Genomic DNA, 11,142 nt, shown 5'->3' with positions numbered 1-11,142 from the left:
TCCCCAGTCGACCCACCGTCAACAAATGTCCGGGGTCGCCCGGGATAGAATAAGTGTTCACCTGTACCGTTGCACTTATGTCCTCTTGTTGTAGATATGTCCTCTGACGTAAGGTGATACAATGGCCAATCACATCCTGTGATCTATAGAGCGACACGCGGCTTGGGACTGGTTAAGAGACTCCGTTGCAGTTATGTCTTCAAGCAAAATTGCTCATTCAAGGGGGTCGGGATAAGTAAAAAATTTGACACGTATGAGCAACTTCCAACTGATCTCAGGAAAACATGCTGTTCGGAATCTCTCACATTACTTTCCTTGAAGTTCTATCGCTCCTTCGTTAACGCCGTGTGATCGCATCGTTCTAATCTAAACGTCCTAAGCGTGGAAGAGCAACTTGCTACGTGAATAACAAAGCGACTTTTGACCAAAGGATGCGTTATTGTTCACGCTTAATTTGCAGTCTTGCTTTATTTACAGACGTCATTGTTCGACTTGCGACTTCAATGACAACATTTTACCCATATCACAATTGTTTTATTTTCTTTAATAGTTGAAGATCATAGATTATGGTTCGTCGGCATAAAATTATATATTTTTGACGCTTCGCTGACCTGCCGGAGGTGAGATCGACTGAGAGGTCAATGTTGTGATAATTTGTCTGCGTCACGAAGTCTTCCTTCAATCACAGAAGTTTGGCCTTCAGTTGTTTATTTCGAATATCGTAGGTTTTTGCTGTATGGCAAAAATCTGAAGTAGTAGATTGTGAAAATTTGAAATAGTAGATTGTGATGTGATTTTATTACGGTTACGCTTATTTTAGCTGTACTTTCTTTAGTTCTGTCTCTAAATTTCATTACGGTCCGGTTCCAATTCCGCTGATTTAAGCTGCTCTTTTTTTAGTACTGTTTCTAAATTATTGTCGGATTTGTTGCACTTTTGGGTGGATTTGTCATAATTTACCCCGTTTTCGACAAATTCACATAATGATCAAATCAAAAATCGGGTAAAGATGGCTATGGCAAGTCATTAGGATATATTCCACCTCAAAGACATTAAGGATGAATTTCACAGAATTTACCCTGTTTTTCTAGAATTCGCTTATCAAATGGAAAAACCAGGTAAAGCGGATGGCATATGGAAACTTAGCGTGTAAGCCACTTTCGGATGAATTCCTAGAATTTATCCCGTTTTTCTTGAATTCATAAAAAAAAAATGGAAAATCGGGTTAAAGATTGGCTATGGCAACTTGAGATCTAGTTAATTCGGAGGATGAACGCTTTGACTTCACCCCGTTTTTTTGTCAAATTCACTGAAAAAAAAAAATTGGAAATTCGGGATAAAGATAGCATGTGGGAACTTCGAGTATTATTCACCTGTAACATGAAGGTTCGGAATTTACCCCGTTTTTCTCGAATTTGATCGCTGATCAAATGGAAAATCGGGGTAAAGATGGCATATGGGAACTTAGCGTGTTAGCCACTTGCGGATGAATTCGCAGAATTAATCCCGTTTCTCCTGAATGACCTGAATTCATTGAAAAAAGAAATGGAAAATCGGGTTGAAGACTGGATATAGCAACTTGGGATCTATTTCATCAGGGAGGATGGATTCTTAGATTTTACCCCGTTTTCCTAGAATTTGTTGAAAAAAAAATTGAAAATCGGGGTAAAGATATCGTATGGGAACTTCGGGTATTATCCACTTGTGGCATGAATGCTCAGAATTCACCTCATTTTTCTGAAATTCACTGATCAAATGGAAAGTTGGGGTGACGAAGGCATATGGGAACCCAGGGTACTAGCCACTTGTGGGCTGAATTCTCAAAATTCATCCCGTTTTTCTAGAATTAATTGAAAGAAAGAATGGAAAATCGGGTTAACGATTGGCTATGGCAACTTGGGATCTATTTAATTCGGAGGATAAACTCTTAAACTTAACCCCGTTTTTTGTCAAATTCACTGAAAAAAACATGGAAATTCGGGGTAAAGATAGCATATGGGAACCTCGGGTATTATTCACTTGTAACATGAAGGCTCAGAATTTACCCCGTTTTTCTCGAATTAGCTGATCAAATGGGAAGTCTGGGTAAAGATGACATATGGGAACTTATGGAAATAGGGTTAGGGATTGGCTATGGCAACTTGGGATCTGTTAATTCGAAGAATGAACTCTTAGATTTTACCCCGTTATTTGTCAAATTCACTGAAAAAAAAAAGATGAAAATTCGGGCATATGGGAACCTCGGGTATTATTCACTTGTAACATGAAGGCTCAGAATTTACCCCATTTTACTCGAATTCGCTGATCAAATGGGAAATAGGGGTAAAGATCATCAAATGGGACCTTAGCGTGTTAGCCACTTGCGGATCGATGAATTCGCAGAATTAATCTCGTTTCTCCAAAATTCATTGAAAAAAAATGGAAAATCGGGGTGAAGAATGGATAGAGCAACTTAGGATCTATTTCATTTGGAGAATGGATTCTTAGATTTTACCCCGTTTTTCTAGAATTTTTTGAAAAATGGAAAATTGGGGTAAAGATATAATATGGGAACTTTGGGTATTATCCACTTGTAGCATGAATGCCTAGAATTTACCTCGTTTTTCTAAAATTCATTGATCAAATGGAAAATCGGGGTGAAGATGGCATATGAGAACCAAGGGTATTAGCCACTTATGGGCCGAATTCTCAAACTTCATCCCGTTTTTCTAGAGTACATTGAAAAAAAAAATGGAAAATCGGGTTAAAGATTGGATTTGGCACTCTAAGATCTATCCCACTCGAAGGACGAATTCTCAGAATTTATCCCGCTTTTCTAGAATTATTCTAGAATTTTAGCGAGCCGCACAAAGAAACACTTTTTGTAGTTGTAAGCTTCTCATTTATTTCGGACGCGTTTCGACCCCAATTAAGACTTCTTTAGGGAATGATTACAATTAAAGAGGAACAGTACATTACATAGCGCGTTGTTGTGTCTAAGTTTTTAATTTCTATAGAAGTTAATTAATTAATAATAACTGAAAGCGGGCCGGCGTTATAAAAAAACTCCTAATTACAATTAAGCTATTTGCGTATTGCTTTATTTTAAAGGTCTAATGATAAGCGCTAATCGTAGAATTCACCGCTGAAAAAAGGAATGGAAAATCGGGGTAAAGATGGCTTTTGAGAACTTAGAGTCTTATCCACTTGTAGCGTGAATCCTCAGAATTTACTCCGTTTTTCCAGAATTTATTGAAAAAAAAATGAAAAATTGGGTAAAGATTGGATATAGGCTGATAGTTTCGAAAGAAACTGTTTGGCGCTGCGTCGGTGGGAGTAACGAAATAATTTAGATATATCAACAAAGTTGAAATGGTAAATTAGACACCGTAACGATTACAAAAGCTGACTTTTCGAGCGTTTGCCCTTCGTCGGAGCGAAGGGCTAATGCTAAGGGCTTCGCTCCGACGAAGGGCTAACGCTCGAAACGTCAGCTTTTGTAATCGTTACGGTGTCTAATTTACCATTTCAACTTTGTTGATATATCCAAAAGATTGGATATGGCGAGTCAGTGGGAGCCCCGTTTTTCTACTCATTGAAAAAAAAATGGAAAATCGGGGTAAAGTAGATTAGATGTGGCAAGTCGATAGAATATATTCGACTTGCAGGATGAGTTACTAGAATTTTCCCTGTTTTTCTATAATTCCTTGAAAAAAATTCCAAAGTCAGAGCAAGATGACATAAGGGAAGTACGGGTATTATCCGCTTGTAGCATGAATTCTCAGAGTTTACCCCCCTTTTTCTAGAATTAATTCATTAAAAAAGGAAAATCAAGAAAGATTTGACATGACAACGTAGGTTATATTCCACTTGCGGTTTTAATTCTAAGAGTTTACCCCTGTTCTCTAGAGTTCACTTAAAAAAAAGAATTTGGAACATCGAAGCAAAGATGACATTTGGGAACTTCGGGTATTATCTCCTTGTAGCATGAATTGTCAGAGTTTGCCCTGTTTTTCTGGAATTGATTCATTGAAAAAAAGGAATTAGAAAATTGGGGTAAAGATTGGATATGACAACTTAGGATATACTCCGCTTACGGTATAAATTCTCATAACTTACCGTCCCCTTTTTTTCTGGAATTCACTGAAATAAAAATAGAAGACCGGGTTCAAGATTGGATATGGAAACTTAGAATGTATTCTACTTATGGGGTGAGCTTTCAGAATTAACCCCGTTTTTTCGGAATTTATTAGAAAAAAACGGAAAATCAGGGATGTACCGAGTTATGATTCAATCAGCGCGTTGGAATATATTCTTTTTATGACATGAATTGTTTTTTTTTTAGAAATCTCTGAAAATAATGAAAAATCGGGTAAAGATTACACATAAGTTGCAATATGTTTCATTTGCAGGATGAATTGTCTGATTTTACTCCATTTTTGGCATATCCCACATGTGGGATTAATTGTCACATTTTACCTTATTTGTCTCTAATAAATAAAAAAAAAATTAAAAATTAGGGTAAAGATATGATATGGCAACTAAGGTTATATTTCCCCTGCGTGATGAATTGTCAGAACTTATCACGGCTTTCTCGGGACTCGTTGAACAAATAGAAAATCGGGGTAACGATTGGACACGGCAAGTCATGAGGTTAACCAATCGAATTGTCACGATTCACGTTTTTCTACAGTTAATTGAACAAATCGGGGTAAAGATTGGATATGGAAAAGTTATGATATTATCCACTTGTAGGATGAATTGTTATAATTAACCCCGTGTTTCTAGAGTTGATCGAGAAAGTGGAAAATTGGGGTGAAGATTGGATTTGGCATGTTAGGATATAATTGTTCTAATTGCTGGATAAATTGTCAGAATTTATTGCCTTTTTTCGAGAATTTCCACATTCAGTGAAAAATGGAAAAAGGGGTTAATGATGGATATGTCAAGTTTGGATGTATTGCACTTGCAGAGTAAGAGCTGTGAAATTGTTTTGATTTTGGAATGCACTCAAAACATGGAAATAGAGATAAACAGATAAACTGCAGTTGTAAGTTAGATCGCTGGAAGTGCACCCTTAATTCGCGTAGGAAAATTTTGGGTGGGGGGGATAGTTGTCGGAAGGCTATCCCCGGGCGAGGTCAATAATTTTAGCCGGTACTTTGTAGAATCCCCTGCACAAAGCCTTAGGATTATTCGACAAAAATCACTCAGTTTGAGGAGATTATTTTGCTGGAAAAGAGAATGTTACCTTCCCCATAAAATATTTATCAGTGTGCAAGTTTTGGTGATATGTTTCACCACTGTGATGTTTTGATTGTTGAAAAGGGTCTGAATACCCCTGGAATTTAAGTCAATTTAGCGTTAAAAATGTCTTCAGGCAATGAGAAATTTTCCCAGAAGTCGCTGTATACACAGATGCATGTGCATATATTGACGGCAAACTATTGATTTATCTTTGCTTGACAAGCAAAGTGAACGTCTACGTAGAGGCCCACGGGTACTATTCACCGCCAGGTAAAACATTGTAACAGAATAATTGAAGGGTTGATCGCAAAAGAAGCCCTTGGTGACTTAGGATGAACTACTGTCGTCCCATTCCAACGTGCTGCCTGTTTACTTGTGGAACCGAAGGAGAACTTAACATGACATCAAGAGTCACTTAGTAGGGCTTCACAAAAGAAAAATCTATGTAAGCAAAGGACAAGTTTTAAGTTTCTCTTCCAAATATTTAATGTCTTCCGATGACAATGACGTACTAATATGACTGTCCTATTATAAACAAGATCATTAAGCTCACTTAAAAATAAAAAAAGAAACAATATACATTAAATTTATATCCCTGATAGAGTAGTTTTCCAAGAGATTATGATTTCACATATTTGAAAAAAAAGAGGAATTACTGTGTGACATAGATATATAGGTTGAAAATTCTAAAAGGGATAACTTAAGTATAGGTATGTGTCGGAGAAATGATCTTCTCCCTTTCTTTGTTTCTCTCTTTTCGTTTGCTCCTCTCTTTTTCTTTGTCCTTCTCTTCCTCTTTCCAGCTACTCTTCCATAACTATTTCTTGTTCCAGCCAGTCCATGTTAATCACATGCTCTTCAAAACATGAGAAATGTATCACTTAGTAATATCAATATACGACATTTTACAAAGCTGTTTAGCCCTGAGCCTCTGTGGTTTAATACTTCCTTCAAAATCCGTAGACATGGCCGTCCAGTGATGGCCTTTCTCAAAAATATCACTACCAATGTTTATACTAGAGATGCAATAACGTTCACCCTAGAATGTGCACATGAACCATTAGGGAGAGTACCTCTTTCCGTGCCAATATTCTTTGATATGCCTGACACCTATTAAGTCACTGATTATTAATTTTTAAGTAATGTTATAAGTGAAAAAACAGTAGTTTGATTGCTTCTCAGGGATGAAATGCACCAGTACTTCACAATGCCAGACACCCTCATCTGAAGTTGTGTGTAATTCATAACGGCCTTGTTCACTGGTTTTATTTCATGACAGGCGATAAACCTCAAAGCAACTTGAAGAACTCCCTTAGAACAATCAATTTAAAAGGGACGATTTCCTGTTAAAATGTTAGGTTAGCCAAAATTCTGTTCTATTCTGAAAGTATGAGAAACCCTCTCAGGATGGCAGAGAAGAAATTAGTCTATCTCACCACGTGGTCCTCCATCTTGAGCCATCAAAAATTGATCAACAATCCTATTTTAAAGAGAACGAGAGAATATGGGTGGTTACCAGTTTGCTCGGCTCCCAGTATTCAGAGAAAAACTTAAGAGGATATGCAGAGGCTAAAGCCACTGTGTATCAAAGCATTCACTTCAATATGCAAAAGTAATGTAAATTTTTCCTTTTTAGGGCAGATTTATATGATACGACTTAATCGCATGTGACAAGCTCAAGGTTACTTCCCACTTTTGCGGGTGTCCTTCGGGAAAAAAAATTGTTTGCACACTACAGTAGTTTCACTAAAATCTTAGCAAACTATGTATCAGAAGAAAGCTTCATAAATGTTTACGATAAAAATATGTCTCAAGCAACTTTTCTTTTAAGGACGTATCAAGATCCAATGAGGCGTGAAATGACAGAAGGGTGTTCTATTGAATTTATTGGATATGGGATGCTGCGGCACGAGCTAATTCGCTGCACAGTCTTATTCATTATTCACACCTATTACACAACACCTGTGCAAAGCATGTCAATTGAAAATAACAAATATGGAGAGTGCAGACTACTTTCAATAATTTATAGTGCAAGCAATTTGTTCCTTACCATCATTTTGTGTTTACTTTCCATTTACAGACTCAATTTGGCTGTAATAAAAAAAAAAAATTTAAAAAATTTTTTCCTTTAATTACTTCTTAAAATAAGAAGTCACAAGATTAAACAACAAGCGTAGAAACTTAGACATACTTAGGCTAAAACTCTGATTCAAAAATAAAAAACTAGCCCCCTGCAAAAAAAATTATACCAGTCTTTGATACCATCTTGTTAATCTCCAATTTTTTTTCACTTTTCTTTGCTTTTAATTTGTAAACACATATCATGCTTCTTCTCAATGGCAAGAGCCTGAGTTTCCAAGAAAACCCAAATAACCAGAAAGAGTATTGGCAAGAAAGATAACCAAATGAGCAGTGGTATAAAATTAGAGCTTGGAGCAATTGACCGACCTGAATGACTGCTACACCCCATTCTTTTTTCCCAGATCTATGTAAACTAGATTTTGAGCAAAGAATGCAATACCTTGCCAAACATCTGCTAGGATGACTCTATTACAAGTGTGCATGATCATCATCTCTTGCTGAGATAGCACTCTTCACTTCAATGTTTTTATTACTACACATATGGAGGCTTTGGTAAGATTGTGGAAAGGAGGGACATTTGAGCAGCTAGGAGGGACCAAAATGACAGTGTGGCAGCCATTTATTCCCACTTGGATGGCAAAGTCTGGGGAACCTTCCCCTTGACATTTAAAAGTTTGGATGTCCAAAAGGGTCCATTTTTGGTTGCTATTTCCCAAGTTGGCTAAAAATTATAGCTACTATGAGGAAGAGTATGTGGAGGCACAGTGGCCTCATGGTTAGTGCGCTCGACTCCGGATAGAGTGGTCCGAGTTCGAGCCCCGCCAGGGACATTGTGTTGTGTTCTTAGGCAAGACACTTTACTCTCACAGTTCCTCTCTTCACCCAGGTGTATAAATGGGTACCGGCAATTTAATGCTGGGGGTAACCCTGCGGTGGACTAGCATTCCATCCAGGGGGGAGTAGAAATACTCCTAGTCGCTTCATGCTACAGAAACAGGAGTTAAGCAACGGCCTAATGGGCCACTAGGCTCATAAACAGACTTTACTTACTTAATTTACTACGAGGGAGAGTATTGACATTGAATTAACGAATAGAGTAGCTTTTACCTATCTGAGTACATAAACATTATACATAGCAACGTTGTCTCTGTGATGTCTGTGTTGGCCCTTGATTGATTTTTAGCTTTGCCATGCTCAAAAAATGAAATTGTGCTGAGGACAACCTTAGATTTTGGGATATGGTGCTGTGATTTCTAACACAGAATCTTTAATGCGATTACTGATGGCGAAGGAGTTAATTACCGTATTTATCCATGCATAGGTTGACCCCCATTTTCAAGGTTGAAAATCAGATTTTTCTTTATTTCTAGTACAGAAAAATTCAGACCGACAGAAATTTCCCATATGGTTGATCTCTCATTTCTGAGAATGTATTGAAAACATGGTGAATTAAAAGAAAATGCAGAGCAAAGTGTAACCATGTGCTGTGAAGTTTAGTAGCACTTGTTTACAACCCCACGATTCATGATTTAAGCATATACAACCACTTCAATTTACTGGAGAAGTAATTCACCATCTTTTGTAAATCGTTTTGAAAATGAAATCTTCATGCATTTAAATAACTTTTTGAAAGGAGATTTAGTAGACTGAAGGAACACTGAAGAGCTTCGAAGGATCGCTTGATGAAAACACGGCCATCTTGGAAACTACACAATATTTAACATAGATGGTCCACGCACGTAACAAACAAGACCGCAAAAGAAAACAGCATTTGCCAGGTCACTAAGTTAGTGTAATCATTTGCTGAAAATGAGAATTCAGCACCGAAGCTGTAAGGAAAATTGTCTGCTCTACAGATCAGAAGATACAATAGAAATCAGCCCAACTAGGTTTCTGTTTAAGCCGCATTATTTATTATTTCAAACTTTTTCAACGATGAAGAACGCACTGAAAACTGACAAAACTTGAACACAATTAGAACTGGTTTTGTGAACCTGGTTTTTCTAATGGACTTCAGGCAATTGGATATGCTAATTTCTTGGATTGCTTGGGTCAGGTCTTTATCTATGATCCGTGTAAAAGACGAGGGTGATTTTTTTGTGCTAATTTTTCCTTCATAAAGAGTCGACTTGTACACAGATAAATATGGTAATACTTCAACGATAAATGTAGAGCATGGCAATCAATGAAATGATCAGTGTCTAATCATGAACTAGCTCTTTGTCAGTGACAAGTTTGCACAATTAATATTGGAGAAGGGTATATTACTTCATACAACAGTTAATGTGAAACCATCATACTGAAAAATATGGCGACTGCTGCACTCAACCAGAACTCTTTGTGCAAGAAAATCCTGGAACCACTCATAAAAACAAGCAGTAAAGGTCTGAAAAATTTAAACTTTGCATATGTTGTTGTTTTGTGAAATATTGCTTTCTGCATGTGCCTTAGCCTAAGAGTAATGGTAAAATGTACAGGTGCCATCTTTGTCTGTCAGTGGAGTGAATCTATTGGGTGAAAACACCAGAAAAATAATAATATTGATACAATTAAAATGAAGGTTTAGTATAGGTATGCTGTGGTTCAGTTTCATCCTTAGTTTAATTCTTTTACTTTTAATAGAGGCCAAATTGATGGTGACACATCGTCTCATCATAACTTACACTCTAGGAGCTACATTTTATCTTTCTTTACACAAAATACATTTTCATTCATATCATTGAAAAAACCAAAGGAAAATTATGCTTACACCAAGGACAACAATTAATCACAACATTTACCTTTTTATAACTAGTGCGTAATTTTCCAAGAAAATGTTTACAATGGAGCTAATACCACCTCATTGGTACTTTTGTTTACTTTGCTTTGCTGCTGGTTGTCATCCATGCCTGTATGTATGAAATTAAGTAAGGGTGAAAAGATTAGTATTTTCTTTAATTGCAAAGATAGTTGCAGCGAGTGTCTCCACAAATATATGGATCACCAAAGGCTCACAATGAAAGCCAACAAGACCAAGTTCTTGCTAACACATGTAGGAGCAAAAATTGCTTGATAATAGGCAATTACTAGTCTGCACTGAATTAAGTATTCAATTGTAAAAGAAAGAAAGTGGCCTACGTCAGCCACTGATTTCAATGAAAAAGCACATATTATTAAGTGAAGAGTAATTTTGCTGCAAATCTGTCCTCTTCTGGGCGAGCAAAGAGAATAGTTTAATGCATTGTAACCCAACTGTTTCTTGCTGGAGAGCATGGGAGAGAGCACCCTATCCTTTGTAATAGATACCAGATCTTCATCATACATGTCAATGTTACCCGTACTCCAAGAACCACAAGGAACTCTTAATAACTAACGCTTCTAGAAGAATATATTTCTTGTCTTTTTCTTTTAAATATTACAACAACAACTCTCTTCTAACTGTCCCGGATGTTGCCACGTAACAAGTCACATGTTTCCATTACGTTTACGCTCTAACAAACTTCCCCCCCGATGAAAAGTGTCGTCCCTGACAATTGCACCTGAATAGGCGTACGCGAAAAGCACAGATGAAAAAGGTTTCACGCTCGTAAAGGGTAATGCTACTAAAGGTTACACACATCTTGTAAAATAATAGGATCTTGAGATATCAGTCTCTAATAAAAGGCTGCAGCAACTGAAATCCATGGTAGCATCTCCCGTCCATAGGATACACTCGCCTCATCTGGAAGTACGGGAACTGAGACGTAAATCTAAGTGTAATTTTCTTTTTTTTTTTTTTTTTTTTTAACAACCTAATTTAGTAAAAAAAAACCATTAAAACACAAAGCCGGGTGCAGGTACATGTCCAGAGTTCAT

General features: G+C 37.0%; 1 protein-coding gene and 2 long non-coding RNA genes across 3 annotated transcripts in view; all 3 read right to left on the bottom strand.

The window, feature by feature from the left end:
• Window positions 1-11,142, bottom strand: part of LOC148718427 (uncharacterized) — a 186,078-nt gene that overhangs the window by 82,415 nt on the left and 92,521 nt on the right. The gene's annotated exons all lie outside the window — the stretch shown is intronic.
• The window catches only part of LOC111346274 (follicle-stimulating hormone receptor-like), a 228,914-nt gene that overhangs the window by 168,491 nt on the left and 49,281 nt on the right, over window positions 1-11,142 (bottom strand). The gene's annotated exons all lie outside the window — the stretch shown is intronic.
• LOC148718430 (uncharacterized) lies at window positions 5,573-10,082 on the bottom strand. The gene is made up of 3 exons (XR_015994105.1): window positions 9,710-10,082; window positions 6,663-7,317; window positions 5,573-6,082 (listed from the first exon to the last, which is right to left on the bottom strand). It is a non-coding gene; the product is annotated as an uncharacterized LOC148718430 (long non-coding RNA).

The sequence above is a fragment of the Stylophora pistillata genome, chromosome 12 (genome assembly GCF_964205215.1).
Source record: "Stylophora pistillata chromosome 12, jaStyPist1.2, whole genome shotgun sequence".
In the NCBI taxonomy this organism is placed as follows: Eukaryota; Metazoa; Cnidaria; class Anthozoa; order Scleractinia; family Pocilloporidae; genus Stylophora; species Stylophora pistillata.
This window is presented reverse-complemented; position numbering and strand designations above follow the sequence as displayed.